The following is an 11,582-nucleotide window of genomic DNA, read 5'->3' as shown; positions in this document are numbered from 1 at the left end:
ATATACCAGAGATATGGTACAGTCACTGCCCACAATAAGTATAGCTATTATAGAGATATTAACAATAGATGTCTGAATGAATAATCAGAAGAGCACCGGTGTCTTATGGGGGCAGTGAAATAAAATGACGACAATCTGACCGGAAGCAGTGACAGTTAACAGTGATAATTAAACGCTTTTTACCACTTATAATGCGCGCGAATGAATATTAAATAGAGTTTGCATTGCAGTAATAATAATTTACAAGTGTTTAAATTGTAGGCGGTAACTATATTGAAATATTAAGAAACGCGACGAAAACAACAAACTTGACGTCCAAATGTATCATACGGATTTCAGGGAAATTCAGTTTCTCAATACCAGACGAAAAATTGGCTACTGTAAGTAAATATATTTCTATAAGAACTAAATGTTTTTCTAGTCTAAAGTGATAAAATTATACACAATATGTCTAAAATAATAAATTCTTGAACTTAGAAACTTTGTCAAAATTACTGATTTACGAGAACAATTGATATAAAGTAACTAAATGTTTCACACGAACTAACTAAACGTTTTAAAGAGCCCCGGTGGCTCAAGAGAAAAATAGATGTTCACATGCAGATATCCAAGGGGTAGTTTGTAGTACCTAACATGCAGATTTGCATTCCAAACATTTTCTATCTTATTGAGATTTTAGGCGTGCAAATATTTTTATGTTAAACTAAAATACATTCAGATATTAAAACCGTCCAAACGCATGGGCATCGCGCATTGAACTTTCGCGACTATATTTGACAGCTATGTATTTTCAATATTAAAATTATCAAATATTACAATTGTGGAAAATTTCCAAAGAATCAAAATCAGGTACCCTTAAATAATATTGGATAACGATTTTTTTCTGTGTAAAGGAGGAAACAATGTGTTCATGTCAACATAATGATATAACCTGCAATTTAAGATCATACTTCCCGCGTGTATACAGACAGAAGTCGCTATCCAATTTTAATTAAGGATAACTCATTTTATTCTTTTGAAATGTTCCAAAATTTCAATATTCTCCAATTGTAATATCGAAAATATAGCATCGAGAAATATGGTAGTAAAATTATTATGTGCATGCGCTCGGGCGATTTTAACATCTGAATGTGTTTCAGTTTAACATACAAATATTTTTACCCGTAACATCTCAAAAAGATGGTAGATGTTTGGCATGAATAACTGCAAGTTAGGCGGTACAATCTTACCCTTTGAACATCTACATTTAAACATCCATTTTCCTCCGGGATGTGATCGGCATTTCATAACCTTTATCTGTCTTTTGTTCATGTACGAATATTGAAGTTTAATTTTTAATTCTCAAATAAGTTATCAATTAATTTTTTAAATGACCATAAATAATTAAACTCCTCAAATATTTAAAGGCATCATTTGATATAACTATACATGTAATATCTCGGATATTACAGTGAAACATTTTGGATGTTAGAGAGTAACATCTCACTTTTTAAGATCTACAGATGCAAAGTTTGAACACCTAAATTGTTGTCCTATAGATAAACATAAAATATGTTAATGAATTGTAGAAAAAATATTTCTTCTGTCTTACGGTCACGGCAAAATAAAAACAAATTTGAGCTATCAATTCAACTCCATTTATTTTTCGAACAAAAATTAAAACTTCGACGAGGTTTCGGCATGACGACGTTTCGGCATCACTGCGTGCCTTTTTCAGAGTATTTTTTTAAGTGGTGTCGAATATGTGCTGGTATTAAGACATAATTTGTATCCAATATCCAATTTGTTTTCTTATGATAACTCCATACTTCGCACAATCGAAGAATGGTTTGGTTTGGTGTTTCCAAATCTTTACATCAAAATATGTTAACCCTGAAAATCCAGATGTTAACCCTGGATATCTAGATTTTACGTTTGAACATCCATTTTTCTCCGTGCATAATATTCGGGAAAACACTGATGGACAAAGTAAGTAACGAGATAATCCTCATCGAATTTGTTGCTGCAGAGACACTAATTGAGGTATGGAAAAGAAATTGGTGAAGATGTTTTGGGCATGTTGAGAGAATGAACGATGAACGACAAACGCTACAAGTGTATCAAAGTAAAGTAAATGGCAGTGCGGCCAGAGGCAGACCGCGGAAGGAATGGTTAGAATGTGCGAATGAGACATGAAAAAATGCATAGATGTAAAGGAAGCTAGAGAAGTTTGCAAAGAGAGAAAAGTATAGCGACAAATATGTAATGAAATGAGTATCAGAAGAGTGAATGACGACGAAAAAAAAGACCTTGGATATTAATGAGCTCGATTATGGAACCTTACATGATGACTTTGTCAGGCTTTTTAATTAGGGTGAACGCTAGAGAGATTGATCAGTAACCTGCGGCGGAAATGTGCTGCGGATCGGGGGTGTTATTTAAATAAATAACACCATAATTCTAGATTAATCTAAAAAATCTATACATCCATCGTTACATTACTCCCTTCCTCGTCGAGTGAGTCACGTATTCCCCGAAGGAGAAATGTCTTAATGGTATAATAATAATAATTAAATTGTCATAAATAATTTTTAATAGAACATTAGTTTTTGTTTTAATCGTTAAAAGTATCATCATTTAAATACGTTGACAAAATAATTGCTGAATAAACCACACAAGAGACGAAAAAGAAATGAAAACACAAAAGTTTTTGAACCAAAAAATATCTACTTATTTATTATAAATTTTTGTCATAGTAATACTTCAAAATAGAAAAATATTAACTCTTAGGAAAAATGACACAAGCTAAAATACCACTTCATTCAATAAAAATTTGCGTCTAAATTATATTTACAAGTTTTCCAACAACCACTTTATTCTAGGATGCGTATTTTGGGTTCAAATTGTAAAAGATAGCATTAAAAATAAACAAATTTAATTTATAGAAAACAACACAAGTTGAAATAAAATGTATAATAACAAAACTGTTTTTTTATAGTAGCCCAGGCCGAGGTACATAAATAGATTTAATATAAATTTGATATAATAGTGTTGAACATACTAAAGGTCAAGTTGTTTAGCTAACCATTTTGCATAAATATTCAAAAAGTGGGCCCATTTCGAATTTTTTGAAGACCACTTTTTTTTAATTTACAAATTTATCTCAATGACTTTTTTCATAAAGCCAAAAATTACCTGAGTTGTATCATTTGCAACATTCCAAAAAGCACACGAAAATGAGCATTTGAAGCCAGATAACGCACGGAATGTAAAAAAGGCAATAAAATAAAAATGCCGTACACGATTATCAGAAGAACTTTTTGAATTTTCTTGGAAAATCCAAAATTCAAATTTTGACAGCATACAAAATAATGAAAAGTCCAAAAATCACATTTTTCAGTCAAACTATGCAAAACACGGTAAAAGGTAAGTTGGCAAAAATTTTGCATTTGAAAAAGATCAATAAATTTGTTATTATTCACTTTTAGATAGGATGCGTAGTTTTGGATTTAATCATAAGAAACATCATTAACACTAAAAAAAATATGTCCACTGCGTGGGCACCTTCTCATCACAACTTTTCTCTTTTAATTTCTTTTAAGTCTTGTATGTGGGGTTTCAAAAGATTAAATTTTTTATTTTTTATGTTTTAAATGCTATTTTTTGACGAATAAAACGAAAAAAGTAACTATCAAAAAATTATTCAAGAAAAATTATTTCATTTTTACATTCTTATGCGAGAAGGTAATAGATTTGTGTAAAATTTGACCCACCCAGTTTTTGTCAAATTACCACGTTTTGAGACCCTCTGAATCCAAAAAACAGGTTTTTACAAATGTGTCTTTCTGCATGTATGTATGTACGTCTGTCCGCTTTTGTGCACGATAACTTTTGAAAAAAGTATTCTATTATATTGGCCTATGGTGCACTCTTTTAATGTCCTAAGCTGAAAAAGGAAAGTTCGCTAGTCTGCCATTTTGGATAAAATTTCAAAAAGGTAGCACATTTTGAATATTTTTGAAACCACTGAAGTTAGGGATACATATAATTTAGAAGTTAAAGAACAGTCAAGCTGCTGTGCAGACCGCATGGGTAACTTTTAAATCGTAAAAATAAAATTGGAAATAGGCAAATTCGGTTTTTGATAAAGCGTTCGAGACACGTGATGAGAATGTGTTCGTTAAGGCCGAAAGAAATTTAACAAAAGAGAATTCACAGTCATAAAATTACTGTTGTCGATGCTTAGACCTCTAGTTTTAACAAATCTGTCCTCAAGTGTGGGGAATATACAAAGATCGAGCGCGAAGTGCGAGATAAATATATTATGAAGAGCGAAGCGCGAGAACCAACAACCGCGCGCCCTATCCCCGCTCAAACTCGCTAGAGCAACGAGGCGCGCGTTCAGCGCGCTATAAGAATGTGCCCGTGAATCGGGCAGATATTTTTCTATGAATTTTGTTTCATCAAATATAAATATTAATAATACGATTTAATCGTTTATCTAAACTATTTCCTCAAATTCAAAATTTGCTTCTTAGCAGTAAATAATTATTTGTTTGTGTATTTTTCCATTCCCCAACATTTATTCAATTCATTAACAAAATACACGAGTTTTTGAAAATTCTTGAAAATAGGTTTCTGTATTTATTTTAATATCCTCACATAAATTACTTATGTACAGTTGCCACAAGTGAACATAAAACAGATTTCAGAAAAGCAATAAACTTGTTATTCACCAAATATAATGCCTCAGTTTGGTACTGCGGATTTAGGCAGTACAAAATAAAGCACACGTATTTTATCCTTTTCAATATTTGTCCTCTATTTTACATTATATTCCCCTGGCAGTTATTGCAAAAAATTTGTATAAAAGACCTTTTTCTGGATAATGAAAATTTTTCCTTTTTAGCCGCTTGTTGCATAGCTTGGATGGAAAATGGAATTTTTTAATGACATTTTTCAAAGTAAAAATAAAAATATGTGTCTTGTAAAGATATATTTTAAAGCAAATATTCAGACCTGTTTGAGATTAAAAATGTTGCTACTTTAAATTTCTTTTGTCTAGCATAGTTTTCAGGAAAAATGTCATATTAAAAACAATGGGCAAGAAAATTTCACTAATCCCACAATGCGTCACGACAAACAGAATATTTAGTAACAAATAATATAAAAAATGTCGTGTTTAATTTGAATGTGTTAACGCAATTTTGGTGAATCCCGCTGCGAATGACTTTGAGGCGAAAAACCAGTTGAAAAGAGGCTGGTTATTTCTATGTCAACAATTGCAACTGTTATTATGACGTTAAACGACATAAATGACGTCTATAAAATCGACATTTCTGGAAGATATTTTTTCACTTTTCAAGAAGTGATTACAAACTATTGAATAAACTAAATCGAGTTTCAATTTTACATTTGAATTCTTTGAAAGCCAAAGATATAAAAAACGTAACATTCGGCAATTCAAAAATTTGGTTGATAACCCATTAAAAAGAGTTCAATTGCTAAAAAATACGAGCTCGTAACATTGGGAGGAATATATCCTTATCACATTCGATTTTTAATTGTAAGTCATTACACATAGATGTATTTGTCAGACAGATTGTACAAGTGAAATAATTAAATAATTGTATTTCACCTATCAATTAAATTAATTTAATTAAATGCATTTTTCTGTGTACCTTTACCGAGGTTCTAGTTTTTCGGATCCCACATTAAGCTGTAGGTTTTCCTATCATGCACTTGACTGCAACCCAGACCTGAATGATAGGGTAAAAACCAGACTTTGCACAATATGTCAAATTAGGCACACTGTTCTTATCTGTTCAATTGATTGCATTACAAAAATGATTCCGGGACTAATAATATGCACCGGACAGCCCCTCGCAAACTATTAAAATAATAATAATGTGACTCTAACAAAAAATGCCCTCGACCTATTAGACTGTTATTATCTTAAGCCTGTGATATTAATTGATCTCATATAAGAATAATAAACCAGAAAATATAGGCAATAGTCTCTTATACTTTAAAATGCTGAAAATTTAGCTTTTTATTTGGTCAACACAATTAAATAAAAAGAAAATCAAAATTGCTTGACTACTGGTTTCACTACCATATTTGCTTCTTTATACAATAAGTAGAAATCCAAAAAATACAACTTTGCTGATTTTGCATCAGCCTTAAAATGCGAGGATAAAAAAAATTTTACTGTTAAAAAAGATTTTTTAATGTTATAGATAGACTATTACTTTCGTAACCTGTAATTAAATGTATTAGCCTTATATGCCAATCGATCTTTCTTATTTTTTGAAATCTCATAAAGCACTTTGATGTATCAACAAATTTCATTTTCAAAGTTCGCAAATTATCAGGTCATTTCACGGTCCCACGCTTGGGCCTGACCAAGGGCCCCTGGCCTGGTTTTGTCTTAAATTTTCTAATGGCTTGAGTTCGAGCCCAGCTAGCAAACACGACACATACCGAACACACCTGAACTAATTTTAACCTCGAGACCCTTTCCGAAGCTACACGTGATTGTCGCTTCCTGTCATGCTTGTTATGTTTTTAATTTAAACATATCTGACAATGAGTTTAAACTGCTTGTCTATATTTCGAACATGTGTGAACAGTGAAGTGTATAAAAAGTACATTGTGGATAGTGTTTTAGGTTCTCCTTTTAGATTTTCAACGTTGAGGTGCTTTGGTACTTAATATTTGGTGATAGCTTTTTTAATGTGAAGTTCTCGACTTTAAATTTTCTTAAAATTTCGTCATATTGATATGAAACAAATGTAACGAGATGTATGATTTAGTTTTGATTTTTTCTGCAATATTTACAAATAATAAAAAATGCTTCAGAATAATAAATGGTAAATAAACTAGGGACAATGCTGGGCCAAGCTCGTCGATCTAGCCTGGCCATCCAAAAAAGGGTCTGGCCAGATTTAGCGATTTATTCAAGCTTGACCCAGGCTTGATCACTAGGCTAGGGCCTAATTTTGCCAGGCTTGGATCCGGTAAGGCCCAAGCAAAAAATTTCACAGGGGTTGCTAGAGTTTTCATGCATCAAAATTAGTCGATAGATAAGATTTAAAAAAATATAAAAAACGTATGAACTTGTATTTTAACAAATCTGTCTGTACCAAAGGCTTGAGTTTAGTCATTTTTAAAGTTACTACGTCGAAATTCTGGCAATATTTCTGATAAAACTTATGTATCCAATAAAAATATATCTTTACCTCTAAAAAATGTATGCATACGAAAAAACGTTTAGAGTTTTTGTTGCACAATAAAATGACTTGCATCACTACTTAATACAAAAAAGGTTGTGACTAAACATACAACATTACACAGTAACTTTGTACAAGTAAATTAAGGGGGAATATACCTTTAGAAAGGGTAAAATCAATCAATTTTACTGCATTTTTTTAAGTTGATAAAATAGCTAGATCATTTATTAATGTTAACATCTTTTTCTTACATTGTTAAAGTGTAAAAAAACATGTGATTTTTTTGTTACAAAATGGCGACCCTGCAGAATATTTCTTCAAACGTCTGCTCCGAGACATCGAAAACTTCTTCAGCTGTTAAAATTTTTCCATTTATCTGATATAGAAAAGGTTTTTTTGTTCGATTATTTATAGACTAAAGGAAAGGATAAACCTATAAAATAATAAAAAAAGTTGAAAATTAAAATTGATATCTGCTGCTTAATCGAAGGTCCAAATTTTCGTATATCCTTCCGATACTGCCATAAAGAGAAACCCCTGCAAATTTCAGCCTAATCGGTCAATAACTTTTTAAGTTACAGCACGAGCAGTTTTTGAAAAGACAATTTCGAGATAATCACGTTTAAAGATTCTTTACGGTATAACTATTAGTTTCAGTGACTTGCCGATCAATCGGCGATTCCGGGTGCACGTAATAAACGTAGTAAACGTAGTAACGTAGTAATCAGCTTTCCCAGAATTTATGGGACAAAAAAATATACAAACCTATTGCATAAGGAACATTGCTCCGACCCAAGCGCTCCGACTACCTGATTATTGACGGTATGCGGACTCTGACATTTTTGACAATATTTTCATAAATATTTAATTGTTTCCTTAATACAGTATATTTATAACATATTATACATTCAAAATATAAAAGAAAAAAATGGATTTTTTGGAAATTCTAAAGGTATCTCCCCCCTTAAACAGGTAGGAACAGCAGTTTGGCGAGTGTCCACGAAACATGCTATCTTTACTTCCCATGGTGTTTAAATTTATCTTTTTCACAATGTAATTTCTTCAAATTTCAAACATAATTCTTTTTTAATTTAATAAAAAATCAGAGCAAAGGTATCATTTCAGCTTTTGTTAGAATATGTTGATTACTTGACACATTTTACATTCTTAAAATTTTTTAAATATTTATAGCTGCACGAGGCTTGCAACTTGGGAATATTATAATTTTCCTCCAAATTTTATATTGGGGGCTGCAACATCCTCTTACCAAATAGAGGGTGCTTGAAATATATCTGGTGTGCATCCCTTTTTTATTCTTAAATTTATAATGAAAAATAGAGAAAAAGAATCAATGATAAGTTTCAGATAAGGTTGAAAGTATTTGGGATCGATTTGTGCATGCTAGAAGTGGTCGTATCGCTAATAATGATACTGGTGACGTTACATGCGATTCATATCATAAATATAAGGAAGATGTGGGTATCTTGAAAGAACTTGGTATAAGTCGCAATAATCAAACATTTCTTATATTTCACAATTGTTCTATTTTTAAAAATTCCCATTTCAAATTGTACAATATTCAGCGTCCGAAATTGAAACTTTTCAACTATGCTGTTTATTTCTCTTTCGCATACGTCAATATTCAGATAATTTGGTTCGGAACATTTTAAACTTTAATTCTAAAAACTTCCAATTCAAAACTGTACAGTTTTAGACCTCCAGTCCATGCACCAAAACGGCCGGATCTCGGAATCGCCAAAATGAGACGTTGACCAACCAGCAACGTTCCGCGAAAACAATGTTATTCGCGAGCCGAACTGAGTTGAACTCAATCAAAGTGTTCGAAATTTTTAAGTTCGCGTCAAACGGCTTTCGTTTCATTTCCAAAGTTGTCAAACACGTTCACCGGAAGGACCGTAACCCGGAATGACCGGAACACCCATCATAGAGTACCTTCGACAAGACGAAAATGCATACTGATGCGCAGGCTAATTAAGCGGTGGAACGCACCCTCCGGTGCATTTGTTTGACAACTTTGTAAATGAAAGGAAAGCCTTTTGGCGCGAACTTGAAAATTTCGAACGCTTCTGCTTTGTTCGGCTCGCGAACGACACTGTTTTCGTAAAACATTTTTGAAGTTCTCAACGCTCCATTTCGGCCATTTCGAGATCCGGCCGTTCTGGTGCATGGATTAAAAGCCATACAGTATACATTTTGAAATTGCGGAATGGTGAGTGATGCAAAACGACGGTCAGCGGGCTGAGAGGCGAATGCATCAGGGTTTATGCGGGAGTATAGACTGTAGATGATGACTAACGATGGAGGCCTAGGGTTTTTAATAAAAGGCTTGGAAACTTCAGGGTTTGTAAAGTAGTTTCGTACCCGCTTACCTGCAAACTGCCATTTCCGCAAATCTTCGCAGGCTACACTGAAAAAATGCTGGAGCACTGAATGCTTTTACATACACGACTGGTTCGTGTATATAAATTTTTTGTCATACACTACAGGTTAGTTTATGGACACGAGCCAGTCGTTCATCGAGAGTAACCAGTCGTTTATGTTACACCAATCTCAATAGAGCAGTCAGTAGTGCGATCTACACTACTCATTGCTTCATGATACACGATGCAATCGTGTTGGACTCGCGCGAGGCGTTTCCGATCATTAACGATCGAAGCCGAATAAGATCGAACACGCACTAAATGAATCAAGATCGCGAATGGCATGCATATTTTAGTCATATGCGCTAATTTTAGGAGCAGGCGCTAAATGTAAATAAGTCAATTTTCTTTATTAATATAGGCACAGGTTGTATATATTTAGGATCCACGGAGTCCATCCATGATACTTATATTCATGAAAAAAGAATGTTTCACATTGACTTTTCAGTTTAAAAATATTGTATTTTACCAGAACTACATAAGTGATCTAAAAGCGGTAACTAAACCTTTGAAAATCAATATAATTAAAAGTGGCGGACAATATTCAGAGAAAAAACTTACCTTGTACATTTCAACGTTTTTTTAATTGATTTTACATAAATGTTTATAAAACTTTACATAACCACAACGCACGATTTCGATATCTGTTTCCATCTGCGATCAGCAGACAGCTGTTGCTGCTTTCGTTGCGAATCCGACGCGACTCCGTCATGTATCATCGATCAGTGAGTAGTGCAGATCGCATTACTCACTGCTCTATTGAGATTGATGTAACATAAACGACTGGTTACTCTCGATAAACAACTGGGTCGTGTCGACACACTAACTTGTAGTGTATGACAAAACATTTCTATAAACGAGCCAGTCCTGTATGTCATTTTCGATGTTATTTTTGTAAAAAGTAGTATACATGGCGCGTGGCTTAAACTCTGCCATGTGAAGTCCTATTTACTCCCTTGTGGCGTCAGAGATAAATAATGAAAATTATACATGTAAGAGCTAACATTTTTTTATTATCAGCATAGTGACTGTAAAAACTGTAAGAAAATTTTGGTTGCAGATAATAGAATTTTTCGGTTATTTACCATATATTACCGAAAATTTCAAGGAATTTATCGAAATTAATTAATTTAATTTTGGGTAATTTATATTCAGTTACCATAAATGACCTCTAAGATTACCGGCAATCACCGAAAATTTTCATCGATTTTCGGAAATTTTTAAAAATCAATTTTGGGTAATTTACCATATTTACATGCAAACTTCTCATAAATAACTGCAAATTAGCAGGAATGTTTGAATTGAATTTTGGGCAATTTATGATAACTTACCATAAGTCACCTCTAAAATTGCCGTAAATTACCAAAAATACCGCAATCTCTTTATTGAATTGTGGAGAATTTAAAATAATTTAACATAAATGTAATGCTTCTTTATTAAAAACCTTAGATGGACTGAAATCGTGATTGTATTTCGAGAAATGTCTAAAGACATCCATTTGTTACAAAAACTATCGTATGCGCCAAGCACTTTTTTGACTTGTGTACGTTTTGAGTACTCGTTTCCAGCTCTCGCTATAGGGTAGCCTAAGACTTATGCTGAAAACATAAACTCGCCAGAAAATCCCTTCTTCTCCCCCTATACGGAGAAAAATAGTTCGAGAAAATTTACCAAATTCAGTTGGGTAAACTCGGGACATATGGACACTTTGATGAAGTTTCATTTATAGTTCGTTAAAACGAAATTCGGTAATATGACAAATGACAAATGTGTGACAAATTAATACTCATGTCTACCGAAATGTACTTTAATTAATACTGTACTTAGTAGCTGACATTTTAATAGACAAAATTGTAAAATATGTCAAACTTTAGATGAAGATTAATAAACAGTTGGGTATAACGCGGTCGAGGATTCGGTAGAAAAACCT

The 11,582-nt window shown here is 32.8% G+C and overlaps 1 pseudogene; it reads left to right on the top strand.

The window, feature by feature from the left end:
- The window catches only part of LOC117176474, a 35,799-nt pseudogene that overhangs the window by 630 nt on the left and 23,587 nt on the right, over positions 1 to 11,582 (top strand).

The sequence above is a fragment of the Belonocnema kinseyi genome, chromosome 7, assembly GCF_010883055.1.
Source record: "Belonocnema kinseyi isolate 2016_QV_RU_SX_M_011 chromosome 7, B_treatae_v1, whole genome shotgun sequence".
NCBI classification, from domain to species: domain Eukaryota; kingdom Metazoa; phylum Arthropoda; class Insecta; order Hymenoptera; family Cynipidae; genus Belonocnema; species Belonocnema kinseyi.
Note: the sequence above shows the minus strand (reverse complement) of the source record. Positions and strands in the feature narration are given on the sequence as shown.